We start from the raw sequence: 27,721 nt of genomic DNA, 5'->3' as shown, positions 1-27,721 counted from the left end.
AATTAATAAAATGGATAAATAATCAACTCTTGAAACTCAAGTGTTACGGGACTAACAAAGACATATAATGTTCATGTTTCAAGTACTCCCAATATCATTTTTCATACTGATCTATAGAAAAAAATAAGGTGGCTATTTATTTATGAATTGCTTTTAATTTGTAGTATCCTTTCTTCCTCATATTTTTCCTCCCACATCCCTCTCATCTGAAGAGCCTATGGATTTATCTTGTGTCTGTCATTTTTCTTCACATGATTTAAAAATAATTAATTGCAGCACTCAGTGATGATTTATGATTTCTACTGACGTAATTAATGATACACATCAATTTTCCTTCTTAATTGAAGGAGTCACTACAAACTTTTCATTAAATATGTTGAAAGGGCATGCTGTTGTAGTTCAATAACCTTTGGAAATCTTGAGTGGAACTTGATAATGTAACAACTTTCAAAGAAATGAAATCTTCACAGGAAACAAAGTTATAAGCAACCTGTTAAAATTGCCAGGGAAGATATTATAGAGACTTGGACTAGTGATTTAGGAATCAAGCTACTACCTAAGGATTAACTGTTTACAGCGTCTGAAAATAAAACCTTTAACTTAGATAAAATAATATTTGGTATTAATAAAATTGACTAACGAATGTTGTCAGATTAGTTGAAAAGAGAGCATACACTATGGTCATAGTTTTATATAAATCTGATAAATGGAATAAAATTGACACATTGGTCAATTTTGAATTTTAAAATGTGATCATATTCTTGATAATTTCAAAGACTCTGGTCCTTCATTTTAATGTCTAAGATTGTTGGACAGCGAGATACCATGAATATATATTTGAAGGACAGTATGGAAGAACAAAGAAATCTATCCTACTTATGAAGCTGTGAGGATAGAATAATGGGCATTCTAACCCTTATGAGCTATATTCTGTTCATATTGGTTTCTGGTGCATTTTGTTGGAAAATAGTATTTAATTCGTCATTTAACATAGCAACGGTTAACTATTTCTCTATACTGTGGATAGGTAAAGGAACAAATCGGACTCTCAATATATGACAAGGTTTAAATTATAATATTTTTTTTTAAAAAGCAACAGTGTGTGCCTCAAGTGTTGCAAACTTGATTTGAGCATTTTATGGTACTCCGGTCGGCTGCCTATTAAAAGTGTGATCGGGTAGTTTAGACTGTGACTAGCTGTGTCAACAGAAGGAAAGTGGAGGATTAGTCTCTATGGCAACGACAAAGTATCCCTGTTTGTAGACAGACAAATTCTGCTACATCTGAAACTGATTGACAGGTCTATTCCTTTGCAACTGACCCATAGAAATTAGCAAGTAAAAGTTATTATACTGGGTTGTATTGAAGGGTTCTCAATATCTTAAAGTGCTCTTGTAAGTTTTTCTGCAGCATTTGCATGAGAAACCTGGCAGGAATTGTTCTGAGGTTTATATCTATGGTTTGATAGATTCTTTGTGGGGGAGTATTGCTGGTGAGAATAACTTAATTTTCAGTTCTCTGTATGACAGAATTGTTGGAGCATGGATTGAGTGGAAAACACACATCAAAGACCCAAAGCTGAATAATATGCCACATTTCAAAATCACGAGACCTTATAAGAATATTATAGATGAATATATATTTTTGAACCTGCTTTCATGAAAAAAATTTACCCAAATAAAATAGGGATAATTGTTGTAGAAATGATGACATGATTTTTATTTGAGGTTATTGCAAAAAAAGATTGGTTTCAAAGTTCTTAAAAATAATTCTTTGGCTTTACTATTTAAAACAGCAAGAATCACATTCATTATTGCAAAGAAAATGTTTTTTTCTTTGGCTTTCGACTCCTCTAAAAAGGTAAAATATTTTTTTTGTAAAACAAAGTATTCACCTATGATTGTAGAACTGTACTTTGAGGAGGAAAATAGTTTCTTTGCTGTAGCTTGTTTTCCTAAATTTTGGGCATTCTAAGTGCACACTAATATTTTCAATATATTCTTTAAACCATTTAAAATGAGTACTTTGTATCTGCTATTTGTAATTTTATATATTTATAATTTCATGTATTAATTGTAACTGCATATATTTACGAAATACAATCAGCAGAGGTAGGGTCAAATATTTGGAATTTAGTATTTTTACTGAAGCATATATATTTTTTGAGCTGAAGGCATTAAGCATCTATGGCTAATTCATATTGTTTATTTCTTGGGAATTATTTGCCTGAGAACATTTTTTCTTTGTTTTGTATCTGCTTAGTTTGATTACTTTTAGAAGACAAAACCAAAAACTCATACAGAACAAAACAAAATCCTAATGGGAAAGGTGAAGCCAGGGCAAAAAGGGAACTGCAAGTTAGAGGATTACTTTTGGTTGCTAGAATTTAAAATAAAGTTGACTAGATTTGAACATATATATGCTAATATGTTTTTCTGTTGAGTATGAAACAAAAAGGGAAACGAGGAAGAGCAGTTGCTATTTTAAAAGAATTCTCCTGGATAGTATGTTCTTTCTTTTAAAAAGAGGGAGCATAAATAAACCCTTGGTTTTAGTATTCTGAGTTCCAGCTCATGTCCCAGGAGCAAGTCCTAATTGACTAGATGAACTGGCCCTCTTCTAATGGGAATGTCCCGGCATACCCAGATTTATCAGGATTGTTGCACAATTTGACTATGTCCATTTGTTGCTCTGTTGGACCTATAATATATTTTTCCATATCTCCAGGCACTAATATCTTCTATGTTTCAAATATAAATAGACACCTTGCAGGGTCTTCTCTTTAGTTTCACAATGAGAATTATCTGGTAGCTCTGTTTTGGGAAAAATTAAACCTTTCAATAAAATCCTTATATGTAACTTAGCATTACTTAATTTTGAGTGCTAATTACAGATTTTGAAAAAATTCCCAGTGTTTCTAACTTTTCCTTATTCTGAGATTATTTCTGGAAAATAAAATGACGTGGTGCTTTCTATACTAGTGCTCTATCTATATTAGTGCTGTATCTATGTTATACTCGTTCTAGGTCCTGAAGAGGACTTCACATGTCATATTAAGATGATCAAACTGGAATCTCTGATTTTAGAGCTGTTGACAGCTAAGACAGTATTGCCTCTCAGCAGCTAATTATTATTTTCAGGGGGAGTCCTGATTAGGAGGAAAATTCATGTTTCTGTTCTTATCCTCTTTTCAGTAAACAAGGAAGATGCCTTTACAAAGCCATCCTTACTACATTAAGACTTGTTTTAAGAGTAAAGCTGGTAACACTTGCAAATAGAGTGTTTCAGGGGTTAAGTTCTTGAAGAAACTTGAGTCATAAAAATTTCAGCCTCAAAAGATTTTAATGTAATCGTCTCTGATCATTTCAAGCTCCATTTAATTTTTTTTACCATTTTAACTAGGAAAATAAAATTTCATTCTGTAACTCATTATCTACAAAAATAGGATTTACTAAAGTCATCCACATACATCACATTGCTACCAGTTTTGGGGGGTTTATTTTTGCTGTTTGAGATTAGATATATTTTTTCCAAAGTTCTCTGGGTCTGGATACCACACCATAATTCTCATAAAATAATGTACTCTTTTAAGTGAGAGCTCCTGATTCTTAGGCATGTTATAAGTTTTCATATCAATTTGTTATGGATATGTACAGTAATATACATTAGAGGCATTTGAAATACCCAGCTTATTGCTTTTTAAAATCTATCCTTAGCCCAATATTTCTGTAATATCTTAACCAAAAACAAGGGATTAAAAAATGGGTCATTTCTGTTCATATTTGGGGCACAAGAAGGGAGACAATTTAAATCATTTTTTTAAGTTAATTGTGAATTTTTTCCTGAAAATGTTTTTTATGCATGAATCAGATTTGAAAAATCACAGAAAAAAAAAAAGAAAAATCACAGAATTGCTAAAATGAAGGTTTGATATGGGTTTACCTTAGTGACATTATTAAAATATACTGTTGATTATTTTTATTTAATTCAAATAAAAGCACCTTTGACACAGACTTCACATTATTATTCTTTTTTTCATGAGAACTGTGGGTAGCAAATTCTTAAAGTTTTGCTGAAGCATCTCCATTATAATCTTTACAAAGAATGGTATGAAAAATAAAGAGCTCAGAGTCTGATGAGGTGGACTTTCATATTGCAAGAGTTCAGCAGTAGAGTGAATTGGGGTGACCTATCACTTTGCCTACTGATTGCAGCCCTGTGGCTCACGAGAGGCTTCCTGTCAGATTATGACGCACCTGGCTGTGGGATATCTGCCTTTTCAAAATGTCCTGAAAGCAGCAATATGAGCTTGCGTTGTTCATTCTGTACGGTCAGAGCACACGGGATGGTGGCTTTCCCAATCTATGATTGCTACTTGAAACACAAAGGAAAACACTTTTCTCCTTTTAATATTATAGTGATTAAAGTGGTTTTAAAGAAAGAAGACCTAAAATTTGAAACCAGGCATGTAAGACAGCTTTAAATTATGTGATTCACACTTATGCCAGATGCTGCTAGAGGAATTACTTGGTTTCTCATTAACATGGAGCAGTCCCCTTAGACTTCACACATAGTGGCCACTCACAAGCACATACACATCCATGTAAATGCTGGGAACAATCAACTGCATGCTACCAACTGTACAAGTTACAACAGAGGATTCAAGAAAACAATTCATTTCAAGGAGATGAGCTGCAGTTAAAAAGCAGTCATTCCTTTGCCAGCCCTGATATACTTGGAATGAATGTCCTTCAAGAACTTGGCTAATTGTTGTGTGATGTTGTTTCTGAGTGTATTCAAAATTCACTTAGGGAGATGCTGCTTAGATATGGATACAGTTAAGAACTTTCTTTCCAGGTGAAACTATGATAGTGGTAAAATATTAATTTCTGTTGATAACTGCCTTTGTGTGCAGAGTATTTGCATTTATAGAATTGTAGCTTCAATGGTCACATGGAGATTTATATTCATAAGTATTCTCAAGTCACGTTTTATTTTATTTTTCAATTATAAATTCCTCTCTGACCATGCCTTCGTTTATAGGTTGATCTCCAGTTTTCCTTTTATTCATTTATTTTTTGCTCATTTATCACATTTATGCATGGTTATTTATTTAGTTCTTTGAGTAGACCACTTTGGTAGGTTATGAGTCTCCAATTCAGGATTAGAAAGGATTTGGTTGGTTGATGCAGACACTATGGGACTTCTTTCTCTTTCTTTAGCAAGCCAAAAAACATGAAGCAAACTGGAGACTGAATGAAGTGTATCATAAATATGGATATTTCTAATAATATTCTTTCTTAAAGTCAATAATGTAACACAGCTCAAATCTTTATATTTGTTTGCATTTTCAGCATTTGGTATACCTATTACATACCTAGTAATTACTATTTCTCTATTTCTCTCTTGCTAAATCTATGCAACTCACTCACTTTTCTTTCTCTTTGACTCTACTGAGGAAAACACATCTGGATCAGTTCATGGAAAAGCTAACTTTTACCTTTGTCCTAGAAAATATAATACTGAATGCATAGTTTTAATTAATTAATTAATCAATTAAATTTTATCGGGACATTTGGTTTCTTATGTTAGTCTCAACAGAACCTACCCTCTCTCAGACATATGCCTGTATCATTGTACAGACCACCATGGCTGGCCTTGAGTGAGGATGTTGTACTCTTGTTCTGACCTTAAAACCTTGGAATTGGTTACCCTCTACCTTCATGTGGCCTGCTTGCTCTCTTTGGCATCCTTTTGCCCCTCTGTGTCTTTTCCCTCTTAAGGTTCAGCCCATGGCTTTGAACTCCTTGGTCTCCCATGGAATCCACAGGGCAGCTGTGATTTTAACTATCACATGCAGCCTAGGTCCCCAGAAAGCACCATTGGGAAACTAGGATGTAGAGATTAAGGATCTCTTGTGACAAGAAGTTATGTTTCTGAGGAAAATAATTGCTGTTGTCAATGAAGTAGCCCCATCTCTTTCTCCATGGGGGAAATACCAACATCTGTAGGGCAGTCAAGTTCAATTTCAAGAGTATGTGTTTCGTGCAGGAGTCACATTGCAAAGGGAGCCTCAAATCATAAATTGCCTCACTTATAATAATGATTCCGAAAACAACTACCCTGACTCGTTTCCTTGTAATGGTCTTGTCCGTGGTCTAAGTGTCTGGGTAAGCAATTGGGTTCCCACCTAGGAGGATGGATGGAAGGCGGTATGTTGCAAGGCCCAGAGAAACTCAGTATGTGATGGCACGATAGCCATTCACATCCCTGAAGACCTTACCTAATGAATCAGCTTCTTGGCTTATACTGGAGACCATTACAAGGAAGCATGGTTTTAATTTAAAAGATACTATAGGAATCTCCTATACTCTATGAGAGCATAACTTAGAGACTGTGCTTTAATTAAAATTATTTTGCTTTCAGGGGATCCCTGGGTGTCGCAGCGGTTTGGCGCCTGCTTTTGGCCCGGGGCGCGATCCTGGAGACCTGGGATCGAATCCCACGTCGGGCTCCCGGTGCATGGAGCCTGCTTCTCCCTCTGCCTATGTCTCTGCCTCTCTCTCTCTCTCTCTCACTGTGTGCCTATCATAAATAAATAAAATAAAAAAATTAAAAAAATTATTTTGCTTTCAAAGAGTGTAATCAATCGCTGTGAGGGTAAGGATGTCATGCAATTTCTTTATAGTCCTTGTAAGTCATGGTTTTGCTCATCCTAAGTATTGAAACTGACTGCAAAATACATTTAGCCTTGCAATGCCTATGATTTGTAAAAGTCAAATGGGATAATAAGTGGCTAACAGATTATTCTTACCAACGAGGAATGTTTAGAAAGAGAAGCGTATAAATTATGTAATTTGGAATTGAACATTGTCTTAGCATTCAGTCTAATTCACAAATCAAAGTTATCCCTTTTCAGGAACATTTATGAAAATAATAATGTTTTTTTTTTTATCTCTGTTGTCATTTAATAAGGGCCTGAATCATGCATAACTGTACAGGGGTTAAATAGTTCCTATGAAAGATTTTCTTCCTTTTTAATCTAAAGAAATGACATTCACATGGAGAGAATTACAAAAGAACATACTGGTAGGAATAATGAAAGATGTTTCACAAAAAGCATGGATCACAGATAAATTTATATTGAAGTCAAGTGGGTTGTTTATTTCTGGTAGTAGAATAAGTATTGACTGTTGAGATATTAGACTCAAGGAGATTTTGGATTAATGCCCCTTAAGTAGTTGAGACTTCTTGGAGAAGTAGTATTTCAGGCAGTTTTTGAAGGGAAAAAGGGAAAGATGTCTAGATCTTGGAAATTTGATAAAGAGGACATAACGAATCTATGCTTCACAACATCCTTTGTTAGAAATTAGGTTATGAAAAAGATGAGATGCAGCCAATTTAATATATCAAAACATTTGGAAGCTTATACAGTATCTTTAGAATTATGGTAAGGGCAATCAATAAATCCATCAAAAGATAGTTTTAAAAAATTATAAATTTCAAAGAGATTCTATGACATGAGTAAAATCTTTAGGAAATACTCACTTTTCCCTCATGTCAATGAATCAAATGATGAATTGAATTGTTCAATCAGAAGACACATCTCTATACTTAAAAAAATATTCTAATGGAGAGAATATTATCAAAGTTTAATTTAAAGAAATCATCTTGTACTAAGCAAATAATTTCTCATGCTATCTTCCTAACATCATTCAAATGTACTTTTGTAAATTATACTCTTCCTGGAACTATTAAAATAATCTACTAATTCTGATTCTAGTTACAGCTGTCACTTAATCTATTCCTGATAAATTGTCACACTTGTAACTTTGTTCTTTTTCTCAGTTTAAAATTGCACAATGTTAGTGAAATGTTTAGACAAGTAACCTTATGAAGGAAGAAGTGTAGGTTAAAATAAATGTAACATTATATAATTTGTGTTGTCTCTGCAAATAGTTTAAAAATAAAAGAGAATAAAATTACTCATTTGACATTTCAAAGCATTGAAATAAGCCTTGATCATACCTATAGTTATCATGAACTCCCACGATCTACTGTGGAGAAAAATCTTTACTTAAAGTTGGAATTCATCATTAACAGGTATAACAGCTATATTTGCTAATTTTTTGAAGCACATTTTTCTTTCAATTTTTTCCTGTTTGGATACCATTGTATGATTTTCGTATTTACTACACAAATCCACCAAGTTTAGATAGAATATAGCTTGGAGAAGACATCATAAAACTAGGAGAGTGGAGATTTGTACGAATTCTATAAATATTTACATAAATGGGAAAGCTTAGTTATTTTTCCAAATATTTTAAACATTTGGATAACTGGTATATATGAATTAAGAATTGGAATTTAGGGCTGAACGTTTCAGTCTCTGTAAAGATGATTTTCCTCCCATGTACATGGATCACATTTGCTCTCTCTTTGGGAGTCCTTTTGATTATAATAGCAACATTTTAACCGTACATATTACTGTTTCATTTATGACTAAAATATTAGGGATTCTCTTCCTTCTGAATTGTCTTTAGCAACTTTGAGATTTCTGAATAGAATGTAAGATTTGCCTTAAAGCCTGCATGCCTGCCCGTTTTTTTGAGGTAGATATTCATTAATGCAATGCAACTTAGCAACAATTGCGTGTCTACAGTGTCCGCACACCAGCAGCAGCACTCTGCAGCTGTACTTGTGTAGTTTGCATTCAGAGAGAATTGGCCTCCGAGTGTCAGAATGCATTCAAAGGTGCCCCACATATGGCTGTTGGTAGTGATAATAAAATGAGGGCTATAATTAAATGCAGTCAAAGAGTTAAAGCTAGAAATCAAATACATTTTAGTTTTTCTGTGATAGGATGCAATCATTATTGCTTCTTAAAAATAGGATTATAATTTAAATTGCTTTCTCATTTGATTTATTATTCTGAATATGGAGAGATTTCTTTGTATATTTTTGAAGATCTGAAGGGAAAAAGTGGAATGGAAACATCTGGATCACATCACAGATTTTTAGTAGCAATAAGTGATTTCTGTCAGATTCCCAGGGAAGGAGAATGACTAGCAGAGTCAGCAATCCTCACCCTACTGTTCTTCCTGGCCAAAAGGATGAGCTACAGGAGAGTCACTAATTTGATAAGTAAAAACACACCATTCAGAAATTATCCCCTTGATGCTACTTCCTGGGTCTTTCGTAGTTTCACAGAGACGGGCTTCTCAGTTTGAGACACAGCACTGAAAACATGTCCCTAGACCCAGTTATTCCTGATGGATTCAGATGTTTTGTATCACCAAATCAAAGTGGTTGTCATTTTCCACGTGTGAAACTTGAACTCTGTCAGTGAAAAAGAAACACACCGCAATGTGGACAGTAGGAAGGAGTGAAAAAAACCCCACAAAGTCCTTATATTTTCCAGAAAGCAAAATTATTATGAAATGAGACATGGGTAATAACCTCATGAAATAAGGTTACTTGAGGAGTAACATATGATTTGTGTCAAGTCAGGTAACTGGAATATTTATTTAGCAAGTCCCTTAAAGTTTCAGCATGATGTTTTTGCTTGAGATAATTTTATCTGAGGTTGACCTTGAATATAAATTCATATTTTGATAAAATTGATTATAAATATTGAATATTTTTATTTTGACACAGTTAAATGGTATTACAAGTTACTGTTATTTTGTGGGCTATTTTAACTAATGGAAGTTTGTACTAGTTTACTGCAATATGCCCAACATGCAGAAAACTATTTGTATTTAAGAATACAGTATGATTTATTTTAATATTTCACATGTTAAAAATATTATTTTGTTATCCTTTTAGAACAAATCCTTAAAAAATGATGTTTGGAATTTTAGTTTCACGAAGAAGAATTTTTAAATGTTTCTGTTTTACTGTATCTAGTCACATTATGATTTGTATATTATCTCCCAATCTCATAATCTAAAAATAATTGCACAAACACTAAATTGGGTTAAAGACAAAGATTCCAAATTTTTTAGTATGCTCATACTTGGTGTCATTAGAATATCCGACCAGAGTTGCCATTTACTATGTCTATTCAATAAATCCATTCTCCCTCAAAGTATATTCTGAATGTAAAAATGAAAATAGACATTTATATGCAGTCTGAGCTAGAAAGAGGTGCTGATACTGTAATTAATATTGTACCACAATATCTTTTTAATCTATCATGCTGCCTTTTGCCCTTTATGGTATGTCAGAGAGGAATGTAATGAATGAGTGTGTCTGTGAGTATCAGCTTGAATTTGGTGAAAAGCGAGGTAACATGACATTTAATGTGATTAAGGCAGGTATAGATTCAGGTTTATTAGCTTTCACACGATCAAATATAAAACCAATGAGGATAAAACATCAAATATTTTTTAAAAGATTTTTTTCAGAATTAATTTTAAAGCTCAATTTGCATAGAGGCGTTTGATTATGTTGAAGAATTAACAGGATTCCCTGACTTTGTAATGTTTCCTAGGAAGATAACTCACAATAGTAAAACATCAGAATATTCAACATTTTAGGAGATAAATGAGGGATTTATTATTAAATCAGAAAAGAATTGGCATAAATCTGACTTGAAACAGCTGTTTAGAGGATTAGCATAGAGTGTCTTTTCAAGTCTAAGGGAAAAATTGTTCTTCATTTTTTGTATCAGAAGGGGGCACTAGTGGTCCACTTTTAATAACAGCAAAGCTTTTCTTTTGTTATAAGACATTTGGTAATAAATAAATATCATTTTCTATTTAATGTTGAGGCAATCGTATGAACAGTTAAGACTGTAAATATCTATTGTTAGGTTAAAATTTTAAATAATTAAAAGTTTGTATGCAAATATAGGCTTATCCCTTTTTCTTTTTATCTAAGAATTATGGCACAAAATTAAGAAGTTTTGTTGTAAGAGTACTAATTCTTATTGTTTAATACCTATGCTAATGACTGGAGTGATGGAATAGATTAATTTTACACACACACACACACATACACATTTTCAGTGAACTTTATCTTACTGTCTCACCACTCACCAAACTGGAGCAAATATCCACAATAAGAACACTTTACTGTTTATATAACTTGCCATTTAGTATTTATTTCCAGTATCAATTGTGACTTAAAACAAATTAACATAATTCATTATCTTATGATTTCCAGTTTGATTAAACAAATGGTCCATGCGCATACTTAATGGGATGATTGCACTCTACATCTCTCTAGATCTCCATTAAAAGACAAGCTGCAAACTCAGTGGTTAAGACCACCGGCTGACATCTCTCTGTGTCCAGATCAGATGTTTTGAATAAGTGTGGCTGGACAATGCGATATTCTAAACCCGCAAACTGAGTAATTGAAGAATTTCAGAGATGCAACCAGACATGGGGTAGCTGGCCTCAGTGGAGGTTTAGAAGGCAGCCATTCAAGCACCTAAAGAAAGACAACAGATGAAAGCTGGCAGCCTCTTCATTTACAGACAGTACACTTTTCTGAATTTAGCAAGGCTTCCCCTCCCCCCAGAGCCTTCCATGTAAGTGCGAAGATGTTGAGACATGCATTATGTTTTACATTTTTGGTTAAGTTTTGCAGAAAATCATATGGCTAAGTAGTACTTGTATTCTAATGGAAAAAGGTGTGAGGAAAAGCCCTCCAAAAATGAAATCCACTTGTCAGTTTGAATTTGACATGTTTTATTACATAGTAAAACCTGTCAGCTAAAATTTTAGAGATTTACACCTAAGTTGTGACTGAAAACAGGTAATTGTCCTTTCAAAACAGGTATTTTGAGTACATAAATGGAAAGTTTGGTAGCTGTGTACTGGTAGCATTATCTATTTTGCTTGCAAAATGAATTTTAAAAATTTAAGGATTGTTGCTGGTACTTGAAAAATGCTAAGAATAACTTAAGATAATGAGAACTTAGGAAACCTGCTTTGTAACAACCCTTAACAGATACATATTTGAATACTGTCCAGTCAACTCATTATGCCTTTAGTATGTATCAAACAGTGTACCTTTCCAAGATTTCACAATGCAATTTTAAGTACTTAATGATGCGAAAATTTAAGAATATACATTTCTATTTGATTAGTATTAATAAATAAAACTATAAATAAATAAATAAATAAATAAATAAATAAAACTTCATGTCCAGTTGAAAATCTTTTATAAATATTTAAATTTTAATTCAACACAAACATTTTTTTTTCCTTTTAGGAGATTAATTTTTTCCCTTAAAGCTGAAACAATTGCACTGAGTCAGTCTAGAATTATTTTCCAGAAAAAAAAATGGGTAGGAGGAGAATTACTTTGCAGTATTTCTTTTGGTTCTATAATTTTGGATCTATAATTTTAAAAGGTTGTGTTTCCTTTGCTGTCTTGGATCAAGAATGAGAGAGATAAAGGGAGAGAGACAGAAAGAGAGAGAGGAGGAAGAGAAGGATAGAAGGAAGGAAAGAAAAAAGTGGGCCTATCAGAAGGAAGTAGAGGAGAAAAGAAAGGAGAAAAAGAGAATGTCTTGGAGAAGCATGAACTGACACTGGGAGTTTTTTGGTACTGAGGAACAGGAGGATCCTGGCAGCAGGTTTAAGATAACACATCTCAACTTTCAGAACAACATGATTTAAAGAAACGGTGTGACTCAGAGGATAGTTTTGGCATTGAGTTGGTGAGAAAAGGAAGTTTTGCTTTTGTATTGCTCTTCAAATATAAGAGAAAGTTCTGTTTCTGCCAACATAGATAAAAAAGCTATCCAATTATTACAACGCCAGCTTTCTCTTTACAAATATCAAGTGTAATTAAAGCAAAAAGCTAAATATTATAGAGAAAATAAGATGGAAAATATTGGCTGTTGGAAATTGGCTTGGTATGGGCTTTGTGGATGGATGGCATTTACTAAATTGTACCAACTCTGCTTTACGTTTTTAGACAGCGTGAGAGGCTGAATTATTGATATGCCTGTACTTCGGCATTAGAGGCAGCCACAAAAGGATCTATCATCTGCTCAGATATTTTTCCCACCTGATAATTTTTTGTCAATCTCTTCTACAAACAGTTTGTGAGTAGTCCTGGACTAAAAGCTTCCCTTGTGTGTTGTACTTCTGTCTGTGTTTTTTAAAACCATGATTTCTGATGGGCCTATTCTATAATCTCTGACCTTTGCCTAGAGGCCTAGGACTAATTTGTGTGGTCCTCTTGCTGGTATTTTGCTATTACTCAAGTTTCTTTGCTTTCCTTTAATGCCTACTTAAATATTTTCTCATTTTACCCTTAAGCAAAATGTCAGATTCTTGGCAGACAAAACATTGCATCCTTTGAATAAGAGGAAGGCCATATCCAGTTCAGCACTTCATCTCTCTATTTAGTAATGTATATCCTTTGGGCATTCTGTAGATCCTGAGTGTCCACCTGAAATACTACATTGTTAGCTGACAGCAGCAGAGTGTACATATATATGCTTTTTATTACCTGCATGCATGTATAATTTTTATGCAGATTAGGGCCTGTGAACATTTTTTCTTTTCTATTTTTTTAAATATTTTATTTATTTGAGAGACAGAGAGAGAGCAAGAGAGAGCGAGTGCACAACCAGAGGAAGGGACAGAGGGAGAAGCAGAGTCTCCGCTGAGCAGGGAGCTGGGTGGGGGGGCTTGATCCCAGGACCCTGGGATCATGACCTGAGCCAAAGGCAGACACTTAACCACCTGAGCCACCCAGGTGCTCCCATTTATTTATTATTTTTTTTTCTTTTCTTATACCCTCCTAGATACAGCTTTAAGTGGCTGTTAGGAAAAGAAGTGAAATATGCAACTGCTGAACAAATATGCTAAACCTATTTAGATGTCCTGAATTGAAAAACTGCCTGATGTATATTGAGTAAAAAAAGTCACAGAAGAGTTATGTGTAATATGATTACATAGGTTTAAAATATTTAAATATACTGAAATATCAAGAAGGATATAAAATAAATTGTCAATAATAGTTGTCCCAGATGAGGGGAATTTGGAAGGAAAAACAGAATGATTTAAAATGCATATCTTATTAAAGATAACAACGTAGTGGTAGTGGTTGGGTTTGTCTAGAAGCTGAGAAGTTTTACTCTTTCCATTTCATCTTTATGTGATGGCAAAGAAACTTAAATGGGGTTTAAAAATATTTTATGAAAGTATCTTGTAGAATCAGGAGAGCATAGAACTATTTAGAGGATGAGAAGGAAATTATAGAATTGATTTATTGTGAGCAAGGAGTTGATACTATTGAATCAACTAAATATAATGTTTCTTTTTTTTCCCCATCACTTGGGATGCTGTCCGCTAAGTAGGCAGTTGGCCACAAATTGATGTTTGGTAATTTTTAGTCAGCTGCAGGGTTGCTGATATTTACAATGGTGAGGCGTTGGGGTGGGGGGGGTTGGGAGGAGGTGGATGGGTGGGTTTGATACCAGGAGACTCAATTACAAAATCCTTGGACAAGACCAGAAAAGCAAGTCCTTTGGCATTTTTTGGAAGGGCACCAAGCTAGAAAAATTTGTATTTAAGTAATGGAGATAATTGAAAAAAAAAATAATGTTTTGGTGACTCTGGATGGGAGGGGCTTAATGTATTTTCACCTGAATATAATAAATCAGTTTTGCACACTAGTCAAAAGGAATGGATTTTAAAAAAAAATTCCCAAAGCTAAAAAGTTTGTGGAATTTCTCTTTTCTCTAAATTCAAAGAACATTTCATAAATTCACTTGCTACTTGAAATTAAAAAAATACATCTAGGGGCTTAAAACATCTTTGATACTTCATTTGAAGTTTAAAATACCTGTCAAAAATAATAAAATTAAATAAAATACCTGTCTAATTTGATAAAGCAGAACCTTTGCTTTCTACCTCCTATATCCTGCCTGTTAGATCCCATTCTCTAGACTCTCATGTCCACAGAGATCCAGAAAGCCCTGGATCTTGAGGTTAGAAAATGTTTTGGATAACTTGTTTTTGAGAAATTTCCCCTGGCATCCATAGTTTGATAGTCCTGATTGTGCCTGTGCCAGTCCCATGAGCTCAGGCCTTATCCTCAGTCACTACTGAAGAGCACTACATTTTATTCAGCTTTGTCTCCCAAAGATTTGTTGGAAAAATTGAATTCCTTCCCCAATTGCTATAGGCCTGCCTATCTTATCTCCTACATATTCTCAGTCATTACTTCACTTTTTTGGACATTGATTCCATATAGGAGTGATCTTCAGTGGCTATAAATTGAAATTCCTATTGTGACTTCCTCCCCCCAAAATGGAAAATGTATTTCTGAATAATAAAATTTCCCATAATGTAACATATGGTTGTTGAAGTTACTGCTCTGATACACATTTCTCTGTGTAACTGATTGTAAAGGAGCATATTGTTGCTCCTGCAGTTTGGTTTGCATTATATTTCTGAAGATAAGAATTTGTGCATGCTGTTGTCGTTGTTCTTTATGAGGCCAAAAGACCATCCCAGTGAGATTGTGATATCAAATAGATTAAGTGCAATGATATTATTCAAAATGTCATTGTATATATTTTTATTTATGTATTTCTTATTTATAGATCTATGAAGTTTTGCTTATTAATATGTTGAATTCCCAAATTTATCCAGCATTTCTGAGAAATATCCTATAAATACACTCATCTGAAAGCAGATCTAAAGAGCATGTCCATGGAAGTGTAAATGTCAAATGTCCATGGAAATGCAAATAATATATAAAATTGGAACTTTTTCTGTTTCGTTAGTTCTCTGAGACCCCACGACCAAGAACAGAACAGATACTGTATATTCCACATTGGAAGATAAGGTGCCAAATCTTCATGTTGGATGTTCTGTGAGATTGGGATACTTGTCAGCATTAGTATATACTCAGTTCTATGCTGAATAAAAAGTGGTTCAAGAGTGATGAAAATTTCTTTAAGTCCATGAGATTTCTTTGGACAGAGTTGTCAAGGAGGGAATAGGAATGAATAAGAATTAGAAAGGCTTTTACAGATTAATAAGGAAAAAAAATATTACCTATATTACCTATTGGAGAAAGGATGCAGATATGCAGACAATTCAGAGAGGAAAAAACCCAAATGGTCAATAAAAATTATGCGACATTTCCATCTACACTATTAATTGGGTTAATGTAAATTAAAGCAAAAATGAGATATAACTTTTAATTTTTTAGATTGGCATAAAAGGAAATGTCTAAGTACAAATATTGACCAGGATGTGGGGAAGTAATAACCCTGTTGATAGAAGTGTAAATTGGTGTAATCACTTTAGAGGGCAAAAAGCAAATTTTTGTAAATGGATATACCATAGGGCCTAGTGATTCCACTTCTGAGTCTATGCACTAGACCTATATTGTCCAATAAGATGCCTTAAGTCACATGTAGCTATGTAAATTTACATTTAAATTAATTAGAATTAAATAAAGTGAAAAATTCAGTTCCCTAGTCACATCAGACACATTTCCAGTGCTCTGTAGCCATAGCACAAGGCATTGCCATCATTGTGGAAAGTCACTATTAGTGCTATCTATAAGAAAATTCTTCCCATGTATGTGCACAAGAAGTATAAAAGTTGCTCATTTCAATGTTATTTTATAATAGCAGTATATATGTCCATTAGTGGTGAAATGGAAAAATAAATTATGATATATTCACACAATGGACTATTATATAACAGTTAAAAATAAATGAGCTAGCTCTACCTTTAACAACTTTAGTAATTCTATAAAATGTTTTAAGTGAAAAAAGTGACTTTGTGAGTGTCATATAGAGTAGGATCCTATTTACAGAAGTTAAAAAATACGCACAAAATATTACCACAACTCTTGAATGAGTGAGTGAATTGTCTGTGTGTGTGTGTTACCTTTCTCTCTCTCTCTGAAAACATGGATAGGCTGGATTAACACCAGTTACATAATAATGATTTCTTCTGTGGTAGGTGAGAGAGAAGAAAATTATCCTGGAATAATGTGAAATAAGTAATAATGTGAAATAAGTAAACTTATGTGAAAGTTTACTTATTTTATCTGAAGCATGGATGAAATAAATGGTGGAACAATTTATTGAACAAATTATTGAACAATAATTTTTTATTATTATTATTTTTTAAATTATTTTTTAAATATTTATTGAACAATAGTTTGTTCTTTTTTGGTAGGAACCAGAGAAATACTTTTTATATTGTCTTTTATAGCTTTCTGTATTTTAATGTATTTCAAAATGATGGGAAATGATTAGATAATATAATATATCCAAATGAGACATAAAAACTGAAATGTATAGCCATTGTTCATTACTAAAATATAATAGTATTAATAAGATGGAGAATATAACATTATGATTGACCTTGGAATAACATGGGTTTGAGCTGAGCAAGTCCATTTATATATGAGTATTTAAAAAAATAAATATAGTACTATAAATGCATTTTTTCTTCCTTATGTTTTCCTTAATAACATTTTCTCTTCTTTGGCTTACTTTATTGTAAGAATATACTATATAATGTATACAACATACAAATATGTGTTAATTGACTATTTATGTTATCAATACAGCTTTTGGTCAACAGTAGGCTATTAGTAGTTAAGTTTTGGGGGAGTCAAAATTTATACATGGATTTTTTACTTTGTTGCGATTGATGCTCCTAACATCCTGAGGTGTTTAAGAGTTGACTGTAGTCAGGGAAAATAAATTCCCAGTTATATGTAATAATAAAAGATTAGCAAATAATTCCCAAATATATTATTGAGGCACTGGAATGCATATTTTATTAATGTTTTACTTATGCTAACGGTATGCTATTATTCCCTAAGATGTATAACTGATTGACAGTTGGGAGATGATGTAGAAATGTGGTGGATGATGAGTAAAATAAAAATTAGAATGCATAAATTACAAAGTAGATAATAAAAAATCAATTATGGTTCTTCTGTATTACTTACTTTATGCAATATATTCCATAAGAAAAATACCAATTAACCAAAATACTTTGGAGTTTAGGCCAGTATGTCTTTTGACAAATGTGCATGTTGATTTTTTTTGTGTGTGTGTACATTTCTATTTTTTACTATTGTATTTTTCTTTTTTATTGAGATATAATTGACATGTTTTGTTGTGTTAGTTTTAGATGTATATTATGATATGATATATGTACATTTGTGAAATGGTTACCACAATAAGTTTAGTTAACATCCACCAACATATGTAGTTCAAAATTTTTTTCTTGTGATGAGAACCTTTAATATCTACTCTCTTAGCAGCTTTCAAATATGTAATACAATATTGTTAAGATTTCTTTAAGAAATTTTTGTTCTTTTATTGATCTTTATTTTACTCGCAGCTCCCAATATTTGCTAGATACTTTAAGATATTTTTTGAAACAACTTTGTTGAGGGATAATTTATATTAAATTGCATTGATTTCTATTGTACAATTTATGAGTTGTGACAAAAATATTCTCCAGGTAACTTATACCACATATAGGCCTTGACTTTGACCCTTACCTAATATTGCTTACAAAAATTAGCTCGAAATGGACAGAAAGATAAACATCTAGAAGAAACTAGAAAACATCTAGAATAAAGAAGAAAATCTTTGTAACCTGTATGACCCAAAGATTTCCTAGGATGGAAAAAAAATACTATTAAGAAAATCATTCAAAAGTTGAACTTCATAAAATTAAAAACCCTTGCTCTTCAAAAGTTACCATTGAGAAAATGGAAAGGCAATCACAGAGAAAATATTTGCGGTATATATATCTGGCAAAAGACTTATATCCAGAATATACAAAAAGCTCTTACAACTCCTGACTAAAAATGAGCAAAAGATTAAAAAGGACAATTAATGAAGGCACATATTGTCAAGCATATGAAGGGATGCTTAACATCAGACTCAACAGAGAGATGCAAATTAAATCCACAATGAAATACTATTATGTGTCTACTAGAGTGGATAAAGTTAAGTTAAAATTATACAGTGACTTTGGAAAAGTTTGCAGTTTTTTCTTATAAAATTAAACATACTCTTACCATGTGATCCTAAAATTTTTCTCCTAGGTGTTAATAACAAAAACCTATGTCTACACAAATGCTTGTAGACAAATATTTATAGTAATTCAATCAACAGTAGCCAAAAGCTGAAAACAGCCCAAATGTTCAACAGAATATCTTTTGAGTATAAAGTATTCAGTAACTCCTAGTACTGCCCCTTTCTCCACGTTTTATTATTCTGTGGGCATAGAATCAGATAAAATCATGAATGATTTAACTAGATGTTATTTTATCATTTGTAGATTTTGTTGTTTGATCAGATAGGTAATAAAAAAAAACCCATAACATTACATAAAATTTGAAAGTCTTTACATTTAGAGTGGTAGATATTTAAATATGAATGAAATAACACAATATAAAATCAGCTGATGCAGCAACTTGGTAGATTTTATAAACCTGTATGGATATGTAGGTTAACTTCATTGTGTGATGACTCTAAGGAATATGAGGTAAATAACCTCTTCCCCCCCCCTTTTTTTAATAACTTAGGTCCATTTATGAACTATAAGAAGGATTCAGTATGTGTCATCATTTTCATAAAAGGAAGGAAATCAGCAAAGTAGCCCAACTCTCTGGGGAAGATGCAATGTCAACAATTAGGAAGGTAAGTCTTCAGATTGTTTGAAATAGCACAAATGTTTCTCTAGTGGGTAAGCATCTGTATGAGTTTCCTACTAATGCTGTGACAAATTTCCGTAAACTTGGTTGTTTAGAATTAAAAAGTATTGTTTTACAGTCCTAGAGGTCAGAAGTGAAAAATGTGTTTCACTAGGCTAAAATCAAGGTGCTGGCAGGATTGGATTCCTTTTGGAAGTCTAGAAGAGAATCTGTTTCCTTATCTTTTCCAGATTCTAGAAGCTGCCAGCATTCTTCCATGGTCCTCTTCCATGTTCAGATCTAGTCATCTAGTCTCTCTTAGCCACTATGTCCATAATCACTGCTCCCTCTCTGACTTTCCTACTTTATTCTTATAATGACCCTTGTGATTACAGTGGGTCTACCTGAATTGTCCAGGATAACCTCCCTATCTCAGAGCCTTAATTTAATTACACCCGCAAAGTCACTTTTCCACGTAGGAAATGTGTGATATTTATCAGGTCCAGAGATTGGGATATTGACATCTTTGGGGGCCACTGTCCAACCTAATATTGCATCTTCTAACCATGGAAAGACTTACAGTTAAATAGAGAAATTTTCAAGAAAATCAGACCTATAGTATTGAAAGCTTTTTGAGTGTTGAGAAATATGAGCATATTTGGTACTTTAGTTACTTGAAATATTTAAGAGATTTTGGCCTTTTAGACTAGCAAGTCAGTCTTGCACATCCAATTTAAAATGTACCATTGAATAATTGATTTAAGGTTGTGACTTCACATTGAAATCTTACCAATTATAAATAGTATCAGAAAATTTAGGAGAATATAAGGTTAACTCTATAGTAATTTAAAGAATTCCTTATAAACCTGAGAAAATTTATTATTAAAAATTTATTCAGGCAGAGAACTAAAGTACTTAAGGTATAATAATGTATGTTTATGAGTTCAGTTTAGGTGACTAATGAGGTTAAGTTTGTAAATAGGAACACATATTAATTGAATACCTCCTTAAAATGGATCACTAAAATCTGCTAGACAATCATGAGTTTGTAAGTTAGGCTTATAAATTTAAGGAAAAGCTTGGCTTTAAAATATGTAACTTTAGTAATGTATATTTTTTAAAAACAAAGATTCTTAATAATCAGGGTATGTAGTATACACATGTGTATGTGTACATGAAAGCCATCTGAGCATCAAAATGATGTTTTCTCTACCAGTAGGCTGCCACTTTTCATCACATTTTGCACTCTTTTGTTTAGGATTATTTCCAGAGTCACTATGGGGGCTTTGTAGCAAAGTGAGATCCTTATTTTATAGTTATGCAATTAGAACCATTGGCTTTCCAAAAAATAAAAAAATAAAAAAAAATAAAAAGAAACAGGGGAATGAATTAACCAGAATTATTTGTTCTTGGTAAAAGATTTGTAAAGTATTATTTCCTTGAATAAGAAATAAAATCTCTGTTCATTTAAGATATTACTAGAATTGGGAATAAACTAGAGGATCATATCAGTGACACTACCTAAGTTTGCTAGTTTTTGAATGCATACTGAAAAACAAAAGGAAGTTTCCTGAAACTAACATCTGTCTGAAATATTGGGTTAGTGAAGATTTTCTTAAAGTAACACAATAGTAATAGTCATTTGTTGGAAAAGCATACTATCTGTACAGCTTGTTTAAGTGAAATATAATTATTTACTATGGACTTAATTTTCTGTGATAATTTCATCTTAATTTGTGTCACTACAGTTAAATATTTGCTAGTTGATCCCATAGTAGGTGCTCAACATTATTTTTTTAAATGATCGACATTTTAATATTCTCATTCATTCATTCATTCAATTATTTATTCATTACTGAGCTTCTATTGTGAATCAAATATTTTTGTTGAATGCTGTGAAATAAACATGAAAAAGATAACATCTTTGAATTTTGTGTCTGTGTTTCCACTAAGCACCAGGAAGTAGGGAAAGGAAACCAAATGATACTTGAAAAGAATTACTGAAAAAAACCCATTATACTATGTTGATACCAAGCAATAACAACATCTGCACTTATTTCTATAAATAAGGCTTACAGAAAGATAGTAATTGATTGTTTATTATTTAGTGGATAAAAACAATGATTTTTTTGAAATTGTCTTGGCCAACAATTCTTGTTTGTTCTTCCACTTTAAGTCCATTGTGTAAAACTGCCATATTTGATTTCTTGAAAGTTCCTTTAAAATTTATTTATGCTGAATACTTCTATTATTGCACTTTCCTCTATGTGTCCTCTAACCTGCCATGCCCCCCAGAAAAGTATCAACAAAATAAACCCAAAAAGAGAAGATAGGCAGTAGTTCTTGTCTGGACTAATTTTCCTGTAGGAAATCGTTACCAGGTCATTGTTTTCTGTTTCAGAATTTCTTACAAAGATGCATTCACTGTGTGAAATTGTTGCTTCATGATTTTGAACCTAAGACAAAAAGCAGCTTTCAATTCCTGATTATAGCTTCTCAAAATGTACAGTATAATTAATGTTGAAAGAGCGATTATATTCTAAGTCCTGGTTTCACACCCATTCAAACTTTCTCTTGTTTTTAACTTTGAGAATTTTAGTCACATTTTCTGAACAAAGGTGAATTTTGTGAGAGACAGTGAGAAATAAAGGGCAGATGTATTATAATTGGTATTAAGGCATATGAGAATATTTCACACACACTATACTTATGTTTGAATTTTGAGTAGCTAAAAAAGTCTCACTCTTGATGTTCAATGATTCAGGGAGGCATTCTCTGTTCATTTTATCTAAATAACTTCCCTCTACCCCAACCCTTTTTTCTGTATCAGTGCACACAGGTTACTTCATATATATCATTACACATTATTTGCTTACTTATTTAATCTGGATCCTTGTACTTGGAAGGATCTATATTCTGTTCTGATATGTAACAGACATTCAAAATATACATTTTGAATGAGCAAATGGATGAACAAATAAATCACCCCATTTCTGACTTAAAAAACAGCTGGACACAATGTAAGGCATTTAATCATGGTTTTAAAAAGTTGTTGATCACATATAGGTCGAATATTTTTCTTTTTGTTTGCTTCAAAAAGATGTTTGGAAAAGCTGCTTTTGGAATAATCTGAAAATTAAATATTTTTAGACTCTAGGTACAGAAAGCTTGCATTTCAAGTCTTGCATATTATTTTCTAATTGTTTTACCCAGTGTTAAGCGGTGTATATTTGTTGCCTAGTTGTGGCCATTTTTTTTGTGTGGTTCTCAGGAAATAGTTTTTTTTTTAATTTATTTTTTATTGGTGTTCAATTTACTAACATACAGAATAACCCCCAGTGCCTGTCACCCATTCACTCCCACCCCCCGCCCTCCTCCCCTTCCACCACCCCTAGTTCATTTCCCAGAGTTAGCAGTCTTTACGTTCTGTCTCCCTTTCTGATATTTCCCACACATTTCTTCCCCCTTCCCTTATATTCCCTTTCACTATTATTTATATTCCCCAAATGAATGAGAACATATAATGTTTGTCCTTCTCCGACTGGCTTACTTCACTCAGCATAATACTCTGGAAAACTGTGTGGAAGTTCCTCAAACAGTTAAAAATATACCTGCCCTACGACCCAGCAATTGCACTGTTGGGGATTTACCCCAAAGATACAAATGCAATGAAACGCCGGGACACCTGCACCCCGATGTTTATAGCAGCAATGGCCACGATAGCCAAACTGTGGAAGGAGCCTCGGTGTCCAACGAAAGATGAATGGATAAAGAAGATGTGGTTTATGTATACAATGGAATATTACTCAGCTATTAGAAATGACAAATACCCACCATTTGCTTCAGGAAATAGTTTTAACCAAAGCTATGATTCAAGCTAGGTGTTTGTTGTAAACATGTTTTAACAGGGTATTTGCTCTGGCCATTCGTCCTGTGATATTGAGAGAGCTAGCAGTTGGTCTGTTATTCACTGTTGCTCCTCAACTCCATCACCAGTATGGTACATAATAAGTACTCAACAAATACTTGTTGATTGAATTAAAAGATAATAGTTCCATGGCTGCAAATGAGGCCATGATTAAGACGTGGAAATCAGCACTAGCCAATGTGTTGGAATACTTTTCAGAAAATGGATACTAGATAGGCAAAGTAAGAGTTGAGGATCATATAATTACCAAGGTTAGGGAGAATCAGGAGGCTAAAAGTCCAGGTAGATAAGTGAGAGATGAAAGTCACAGTGACAGTTGTGGTCAAGACGATAAAAGTCTGAATTCCAAGAGGTAGAGAAGTCTGATAGGAACCAGTAAGTAGAGGACAGTACTCTGAAATACCAGAGTACCAATACTAATGATCAACCTTCACACCAGTTACATGCTGAAGACCTGGGTATTGGTTGACAGATACATGTGGATAAAATGAAGGATCTGGGCTAAGGCAGGTAAAAGAATAAGTTCTTGAAGGTAGATTCCAACACAGTGACTGTGTGTTTGCAGAAAGATTCCCAAGGATTGGCTAGGGAAGTTTAGGTAAGATAGAGATGATTATTTCTGACTTTGACACTCTTATATTAATACGTACACTCATATTTTCTCATTTGCTATATACCTTGTAGTGAATAATAGTTAAACATGAGCATAAAACCACTTAGAATTAACAAGAGAATCTCAGATAAAAACAATGCATGTTAGAATGCCTAAATAATTTTCTTAGCCCTTTGAGTACACTGGGGAATGAGAAAAAGAGGATATGAATCACATCATAAGGGAAGTAGAGGCCTTAAAGAAGATGGGCTACTGGTTGCCCAGCTGAGATGGACCATAGTACCAAGAAAATGATGACTGGGGCTGTCACTGGTATTTCCCTGCTCAAATCTGTATCCAGCCACCAAGTCACCTACAGACAATTTTTAAACATTCCTAAGTCTTCCGGAATCTTTCTACCTAAAGGCATTTTTTTTACCTAAGAAACATACCCAGCCTTGGCATTGGGTAGGTTGGAAGCCCGGGGAGGTAGAAGTGAATAGCAGTTCATGGATAAATATCTCATGTTCTCCCTTCGGTGGCACAATTCTGTGGCGTGTTCTACATTGTCTCTGAGGGTACACTGCGGCTTGGTTTCCATGGTAACTGTTCTTCAACACACCCCTCATTGGATTTCTTCCCTTCCGTCTCTCATTCCCTCACTTTTTCACTGTGCTTCCTGGGATTCAATGCCAAAAAGCTTGCATTCCTCCTCTCATCTACTCAGTCTTGGGGGAACTAAAACTGAATAGTAACTATTTAATGGGAAGAACAAAGCAATGTTGAACTGTATCAATATCACGTATATAGTGTATATTCACAGTCTTCTAACTTAATACTACAATCCTCTAATAACCTAAACTTCTTTTCTTATTGATTATACATTATATCTGAGCATCCTTCCAAATGTTGATATTGTGCATATGAAGTTACCTGTTACAGTCATGATCATTGAAGGCATATCAACTCATCAAGTTTTATGTTTGTCTAAATTAGTACATTCAGTGTTAGGAATACTACTTATTTTAAAAGAGCAAACATTGTGCTTCATAATTTAAAGATGATATTTAGGTTTGTAGAATTCAATAAATCTTTATATATATTTCTAGATAATAAATTGCTAGTAAGAGAGTGACATTTGCTGCTTAAGTTTTATACACCTCTGACTTAATATATAAATATGCAACAATTTGTGACCACACAAATTTTAATCATTGCATAGTAATCTTTTATTAAATTGCTTCTGAAATAAAGTCTCTTAATTAGATTATAAGTCTTGCTGAGATAAACTTTTGAAAAATGAACAAAATATTTTTTAAAATTTCAAAACATGACTAGTGGATTTTCAGTTTCTTAATGTATATTTCATGGTATTCTTGTAATTTCTCTCAGAAGTAATAACATCTAGATTGCTACTATTTTCTTCTTTGAAAATATATATTTTTTTGAAAATATAATGGGGGCAAAAGGTCTTATCTGTGACATGGACAAATTGAAGGTTCTAATAAAAATGAACACATTTCCACAATCTTTGAAGTGTTATAGAAAGTAATATCTAAACTTTTCAAATTCAAAACCTTTTCCAATAAAAAAAGTGATTTTAATCTTTAATTGTTAGGGGAGGGAAGTAAAGCCTACTATAAAAATAGTTAACATTAAAAATACTATTTTTTAACAAGATAACAATACTTTTTAAAAAAATAGTACTTGGCAATAACTTCCAGTGGTCTGGGAAATGTTACTGTAATCTGTTTACTTTAAAATATATAGCAAGTCATAATTATTTGGAAAGATTTAAAAAAGTACAATCTTTCTTCTACCCCACATACTTTGAAATAAAATCTCTGCTTGTGGAGCCCTCATATATGTATGTTAACCATTTTAGGTTAACCACCAGATCTAGCACTGGTATTCAGACCAGCAATTTGTGCCCAATAGAGAACTTTTTGGTTTTTGCTAATATATAAATACTCCTCTTTCCATTTTTCACACATGCCAGTTCCCTGGCCCTAAACATTTAACCAATTCCCTTGGAACATTAATCCACAGTTAAATTGAAAATATCATTAATCACATTTTCCTTTCACCAGTTTCACATTACAGTCATACCAAAGTTGTAATAGTCAATGGATAATAAAGCTCTAAGTTTGAGTACTGTGATCATTCTACTTCCCCAGAGCTTAAGGCAGCTACAGATGTGTTGGAGATATGTTTTAGGGTAATCCTTTGGACTTTTCTGTAAGAAGGAAACATTTTGATATCTCTGAGAGGTTATGATAGTAGGTAAGTAGGGAAGTGAATTTTAAGAAATAAAACATAACACAAATATTCTCTTTGAAAATAGGTATGTAAAAAATAAAAAAAAGGTTGAGATTTGGCAAATAGATTGATAACAGTAAGAGCGGTTTCAGTGGGGTCGGCAGGGCAAGCAAACAGTAAAAAAAAAAAAAAATCATGGATTAAAGAGTGACTAGGGGATAAAAATCGAAGAAAGCCAAGTATAGACACTTGTTTCAAGAACTTTTCTGAGAAGGTAAGATGAGAGAGGAGGTATCTAGAAGTAGTTGTTGGTTTCAAAATGATTTCTTGTTAGCTTGGGAGATACTTAAATAAATGTGGCAGTGAAGAAATTAAAAGCTCATACCCTAAAGCCAAACTGCAAGAGTTTGAATCCCCATTCTGCCGTTTACAAGTGCTATGGACACTTATGTCATCGGTTGTCTGCCTTTATTCCCCTCTGGTGTGCATTGAGGCCATGCATTTTCCTGTAAGCGTGATTTTAGTTGCATCCCCCCAATTTTGCTGTCATGTGTTTTTTCATTATTGTGCACTCAAAATGTTTTGGAATTTCCATTAAGATTTCTTCTTGACCCAAAGATTTTTTGGAAGTGTGTTTCTTTATTTCCAAATATTTGGAAAGCTTCCTGGTTTTTAAAATATGTCTTTTTAAAATTAAAGGCAATTTCTCTGAGTGATACTAATACTTTAAAATGTGTTGAGTCATGCTTTCTGGTGCAGCACACAGTCAATTTTGGTAAATGTTCATGATTTGGGATGAATATGTATTCAGTAGTTATAGATTGCATTTAAATTAGGTCCAGTTACTTGTCTTTTGGTGTTTGCTAATGAAAAATTCTCTCACTTTTGTCAGAAAATGTCTTAATTTTCATTGTTGATGGATACTTTTCATGGTGTATAAGATTTTAACATCTTTCAGCATGTTAAAGATCTTCATTGTTTTATGGCTCCCATCATATTATTGGAATGTCAACAGACAAGGTCTTGGATGCTAAAATTCTGGAAGCCCTGGTTGATCTCCAGTGTCTGTGACCAGCTGTAATTTCAGTATTTCCATACCATTATGGGTTTTGTTGGCAGGAGATTTAGTTGGTTGACTATAAGCTGCTCTATCATAACTGCAAGTGGGACTATATCTTTTAAATCACCCTTAATCATCATGTTTATAGTATTCCCTACATGTGTAGGAATTGAAAAGGGAGATAGTGGTTTAGGCAGAGAAACATGATGGAATTGAC

General features: G+C 33.1%; 2 long non-coding RNA genes across 22 annotated transcripts in view; one reads left to right on the top strand and one right to left on the bottom strand.

Annotated features, from left to right (window-relative positions):
• Positions 1-27,721, top strand: part of LOC140613213 (uncharacterized) — a 541,366-nt gene that overhangs the window by 229,809 nt on the left and 283,836 nt on the right. For 14 of the 21 annotated variants that reach the window (XR_012014428.1, XR_012014406.1, XR_012014395.1 and 11 more), the window contains one exon: positions 19,558-19,672. This is a non-coding gene — a long non-coding RNA (uncharacterized lncRNA). Of the gene's footprint in view, positions 1-6,426; positions 6,625-19,557; positions 19,673-27,721 lie in introns of those variants that run through there. The other 7 variants (XR_012014409.1, XR_012014410.1, XR_012014411.1 and 4 more) reach the window with 1 other exon arrangement.
• LOC140613296 (uncharacterized) lies at positions 21,745-24,773 on the bottom strand. Its single transcript, XR_012014450.1, has 2 exons — positions 24,638-24,773; positions 21,745-22,121 (listed from the first exon to the last, which is right to left on the bottom strand). It is a non-coding gene; the product is annotated as an uncharacterized lncRNA (long non-coding RNA).

Source organism: Canis lupus, chromosome 2 (assembly GCF_048164855.1).
Source record: "Canis lupus baileyi chromosome 2, mCanLup2.hap1, whole genome shotgun sequence".
Classification (NCBI taxonomy): Eukaryota; Metazoa; Chordata; class Mammalia; order Carnivora; family Canidae; genus Canis; species Canis lupus.
Note: the sequence above shows the minus strand (reverse complement) of the source record. Positions and strands in the feature narration are given on the sequence as shown.